The following is a 6,015-nucleotide window of genomic DNA, read 5'->3' as shown; positions in this document are numbered from 1 at the left end:
GGGGGGTGCGTTGGGGGTGAGGCACGAGGGGGGGGCATTGGGGGTGAGGCACGAGGGGGGGGGCATTGGGGGTGAGGCACGGGGGGGGGGCATTGGGGATGAGGCACGGGGGGGGGGCATTGGGGGTGAGGCACGGGGGGGGGGCGCATTGGGGGTGAGACACGGGGGGGGGTGCATTGGGGGTGAGGCACGGGGGGGGGGCACATTGGGGGTGCGGCACGGGGGGGGGCATTGGGGGTGAGGCACGGGGGGGGGGCATTGGGGGTGAGGCACGAGGGGGGGCATTGGGGGTGAGGCACGGGGAGGGGGGGGCATTGGGGGTGAGGCACGGGGGGGGGCGCATTGGGGGTGAGGCACGGAGGGGGGGCATTGGGGGTGAGGCACGGGGGGGCATTGGGGTCCAGACCCCGAATGCCCTCCCATAAATTAAAATCAGTCCCCACCATCCAATTAAAATCAGTGCCCCGTAGCAGCCCGCCATTAATATGAACCACCTTCGCCTGTAAAATGTGTGCCCCCCCCCTCCCCACAATTAAAATCTGTTTGTGCCCTGCAATCACCCGCCATTGCCACTAGGTGGGGCTGTTGTGAGTGACCTCTGAAAATTTGGTGTTCTAATTAAGAAAAAAAACTCGTCATGGTGTTGGCCTTTCCGTGAAAGTGATATAATTGACTTATCTTCTAGCGATAAGCATTTATAAACAATAGGAAACAAAACAATAAAACACTCACATGCTGTTCCCATGACCCTCAAGTCCACACTACACAATCCCTTTGACACTTGCAAAAGCTGAAAGAACTATTAAAGATCGGCTGACACGACTCAACAAATCCTTTCAAATAAAATATTTAGGAGTGATTCCACAGTGTTCGTTGCAAATTTTTCGTTTGCTGCACCTGCTGCCATCGCTATTGCTGTTTCCTCCTAGAGCGTGTAGAGAGTGAGCCGCTATATCTGCACAGTGCGACCTCGCGTTGTGACATCGTCTCATTACAGCCATGGGTGCCCTTTTCACCCCCCGGAATGGGTCTCAAACGGCGTGGTGAAAATGCTAGAAGCTGATCGCAGTGAATGAAGGGGGACATCTCTCACTCGGACGCCTTCACAGCCGCCCCGAGACTTGCCCGAGGCACAAATCAGACTGTAGCAAGGCCATAATTATAATATATTGGGGGGACACATCCCCCCCCCCAAATATTCAAATATGCTCAAAATGTCCCTCCCAATATATTGCTATAAAATAGATTTCTGTTTACATGTTTGTGGTTATGGTTGTACTTTATTAATCCCTAATCTCTGCCATTACATATGTAGAGCCGTTGTAGCCGTTGTAGACGGCCTGATTTAGACTTGCCGCGGGTGGCAAACAAACACAATGGGCGTGGCTACGTCGGTACGCGGAGCAGGTGCTCGCAGCGACGTCCTCGCCGTACGCTGGGATCCCCCACAGCCCCTCCCTTCGGGGGGAGATGGCTATTTAAGGCGGTGAGCCGAAGGGCTCTGGGTCTAGTGTTAAGCTGTAACCAGTGAAGAAAGAAGACCAGCTAGACCGGCCCTGGAACTCCCTGGGATCGCTGTCCTTTTAAGGACCGACCAGGCAAGCCAGCGGCGTGGCCCCCAGAGCCCAGAACCGACGCTCTTCTAAGAGCGGGGTCTGGGTATTTGGGGTGCGTAACCTAGGTGTAAGCTAGCTGTGAGCTAGGCTGTTGTGTTCCGTAGCTAGACGGGTGAAGGGGCCGATACCCCTTCAGTTACTGTAAGCTTCCAAGTTACGTGCTGGTGTTAATAAATAAGCGTGTGCCTCCAACTACGTGTCAAGTCTCCCTGGAACCATACTACATCTGGTGTCAGGAGTGGTTCTACAAGGATGGAGACGCGACGCACAGCTCGTACCAGAGAGACGGAGGCGGAGGAAACCACGGCCGACTTCGAGCCAGACTACGTGTCAAGTCTCCCTGGAACCATACTACACATACAATGAAACAAGAAAGGGTAAAAAAGCAAAAACAGAGCAATGTAATACAATACACTATTAGACATTATTGTGAAAAATAAATAAAAAGTCCATCCTGTGTGTTAGTGACATTTTTTTTATCTTTTCGGCAAGAAATGGCAGGAAATGAGTTTCAAATTTAGATTTTTTTTCTGGGGGGGGGGGACCCCCAGACCCCCTGGAAGAATTGGTACCCCCCAATGTTGACTCCATGGCTACGGCCTTGGACTGTGGTGTTGCAGCTATGAACAACTTAAAATGTGATCTTCATTTGGCAATTCACGTTGAAACAATCATTCTACTTAAAAAAAAATTGAAACATAACAAAACAATGTATAGAAATGTATTTATTTTATAAACAAAAAAAATGTATCATCTCCAGCTGCTTGGTAGGGCGGCGCCCCAACGCCCCATGTCGATAGATTGGAGTGGGGCCACCCACATTTGGGTGGGCGAAAGGAGCAATTTGCCCCCGGGGATTCACACAATAAGAGAGTCGGCCACACCGGGGCCTGTGGATGGTGAAATAAAGGGGGCCCCAAATGTGGCTTTGGGGGCCGTCCATAAATGACGTCACGCACCTAGGTGGGGGGGGGGGTTCAGACATTTGTGACGATGTGTGACGAGGGGGCGGTGGGTTTGAGAAATGTGACGTCACGTAAAAATGCGCAACTTTAAATAAATGTAGACAACACGTTCTACTTAATGAAATAGACTTTTTGATGTTTTCTCCTACATCAGAGTGCAGCGGCACATTAAATACGCACTACAATGACAATAGTTTAAAGCGATTTGAAGCATGTTTTACTTTTTTGTGGGGGGGGGGGGGGCAGAGCTTTGTGACGTCATATTTGAGGCGGGGGGGTGGTCTGACTTTTTGTGACGCCGTGTGACGAGGGGGGGGTCAAAAATCGTCCAAAATCGCGTGACGTCATTTATGGACGGCCTCCAAGAACCTCGAGTTGGCCCTGGCTAAGGAATGCAACGTCGCAATAACTCATCACTCATTGTCGTGGTGCTTGTCACGGCTCGCAGCACGTGTTTGGAGCGCAAGGATGTTTTTCAGTGTACGCAAAAGATATTATCGTGCTACATATGTAGGCTATCGGGCAAACAGAAATGTGCACATGAATCAAAACGACGAGCAATGCAACAGCATGTAAATACAACCGCATTTCAAGGTGTTGTACAAAACGTTTCGAATTCGAGGCACATCAGAATATTTATTTAAACAGGAGGAATCCGATTAACTATGAAGCTCTTAATAATAATAGGGGTTTCCCCCTTTTTTCTGGCAACACAACTGAAACCTTTTTACAAGGAATCATGTCTGCATTAACCACAATACTTGTAGTCAAAATGCAAACAAAAAACACACTCTGATAATATAAGCATTGTCCTTGAAACTGATTGGTCCACACCAGAGACGGCTTTCTTTTGAGCCTTGTCTCAATTAGTGCTAGACCAGAGGACGCCAAAAGGCGTACAGCTCAAAGACAATGCACTATCAAAGTAATGAGACCTCCTTTGCCAGTACCAACATATAATAATAGGGGTTTCCCCCTTTTTTTGGCAACAAAACTGAAACCTTTTACAAGGAATCATGTGTGCATTAACCACAATGCTTGTGGTCAAAATGCAAACAAAAAACACTCTGATCATTTGAAGCTCTTTTTCACAGATGTCCAGTATACTGCAAGCTGTATGGACGACGTCGTCGGGCAGAAGAGAAGAAGACGGACTTGAGCTTGGACTTGAGCAGGGCAGGGATTCAGCAGTACGGATGACTGAGGGAATGCGAGTTCAAGAAGATTACTACGACTGCAGCAGCAGCAAAGGAGTTGAGTGACCTCCAACTGCGTGGAGGTTGGCTGGAGACAGAGTGTGGGAGAGTAGTGAGAGGACAGGGTGGAGAGAGCGGTATGTAGGAGAGTGCATGAGAAGCATGCTGTTCCCATTTGGTATGCGTACAGGGGCCTGGGTCAGGTCAGTTTGGACAGATTTGTACACCCAGTAAATGGCGTGGAATGGTCTCTGTGTGTGTGACCACGCATGCGCACAGAGCTCTCATTGTTCTAGTAATTAAGAAGTCGTGAGCCACCCGCTGATTGAATAATTGAAAGTGAGGCAACATCCAGCCAAGAGGGGATGGGGTGTGTGACGCCCTGCAAGTCATTTCTGCATACTTACAATTTGCACAGCAAGATCATTCGTGTTAAATAAGTGAACATGAAGTCAGTGCCCAGTGAGTAGGCAAAGTGTTATGCTAATCTCAGTCATGCCACCTACTCCACACGGTCTCACTCTGTATATGCAATGTTTCCCATAACGTCGCCTCCTCAGCTATGCAACGGCACACACAATGCCTTTGTTGGACAGTCCTGGTTCTAATTTTCTTCAGCTTCTAACTTATTCCGCATTTTTTACTTGTCATCAGATCCCAGCCACCAGGCCTGGCCTCACAGCACAGGTTGCATATGGGAAGGGACACCGATTGTCCAAAGTATGGGTAGGGAGACTGGAAAAAGTTCAACCTTTACCGTGTGGCTCTCCTGTTGTGTTTGAGTATTTTATGCATGTATTCTTAGTGTGGCTGTTCCATGTTCAGGAATTGATTTCTTATTTCTTCATAATTAGTTTGAAATTACTATTTAGGTTTTGCTTTGTGGAAGCGTCTATGACTGCATCAATTTCTATTGAGTTAAGTACTTGTTTAGAGTCTACACAAGCTAGGAACAATGGTAATTGAAATGCATTGGTCTTTTCCAGAATTTGATTCAATGATTAATAGTTACATGTGTTCAAGAGAGAACCCTTTCCTAAATCCAGCTAATTCCTCCCATGGCTGGCTGGCCTCTAATTTGTTCATTATTCTGCTCCCAATGATATTTGTGCATGATTTATATACATGCGCAAAGAAGCTATGGAGCCTGTAATTCTTCAAGTCGGGTTTATCACCCTTTATAACCTTAAAATAAATCATCACAATACTTCAGTTTTGGCCTTGCTGCACTGGATACCTGTTCATTTTCGCCTTAGGTTCAGTGTTCTGCTTTTAGCTTGTAAGGTTATAAATAATTCTAGATTAGAAGTTTTCGTGACTGAAAAGATTCATACTCTTTGTATTTTCGGTAAAGTCACGTAGGTACAAAATGTAAATAAATTAAATTAAGCGGTGTGCTTTCGCTAAGTTGTCCCCACCTGAAGGACGCTTGTGTTGCGCCCGAAACGTCGTGATTTAATTTATTTAAAATTTGTACCTACGTGACTAGGTTATAAATAACCTAATTCTAGGTTATAAATAACCTAGCCCCTTCTTACCTGAATTAAATCTCATCTCATGTCCTGGTCGTTCATTCCATTCAAAGATACAGGACTATTATGGCTCCCTCATTGAAACATGCAAGCGGAAGGTGATATAACCTTCTCTAATGAATCTCGTCGCCATTAGAGCTCACGGATCCAGTGTCCATTTTTAAATGATGTCCAAAGACCTATTTGTTCAAAAGAGCTTTTTATGAACAATTAACTTTGCAGCAATGAGCTGAGTTTTATTTAGCTTATTTTAGCTGAATAGAATCTGATTTTAAATGTTTGACTATGTTTTTTTTTCCTCGTGACTATACTTTACATACTGTATGTATTGTTGAGTTTTTGTGTGAGATCTTGATCCTAAAAAGTACGATGTAAATGTATTATTGTAAATAAAATTAACTTACCACATGTATCTGATTCCTGAGGTGATCTGGGAATATTTGGGCAGTTTTTGTTTTAAATATAAATTACTGCAGTGTTTAAATCCCTGGGAAAGGAGAGAACTTGTTCAGATCTCCAGCATTTTTCTCTCCCAGATAAAGTCCAGTGCAGCATTTTCTGAGCCTTTAGGGTTGGTGCCACTCAAATAAACAGACTCCAATTTACATCACAAAATATTTCAACCCGGCGGAATGTATGTAAAATAGCACGGAATTCTATTGTGGCTTTGTAAAATGTGGTCCCATTTCTAAAATGGTTATTGTTG

Source organism: Lampetra planeri, chromosome 1 (genome assembly GCF_965212315.1).
Source record: "Lampetra planeri chromosome 1, kcLamPlan1.2.h2, whole genome shotgun sequence".
In the NCBI taxonomy this organism is placed as follows: domain Eukaryota; kingdom Metazoa; phylum Chordata; class Hyperoartia; order Petromyzontiformes; family Petromyzontidae; genus Lampetra; species Lampetra planeri.
Note: the sequence above shows the minus strand (reverse complement) of the source record.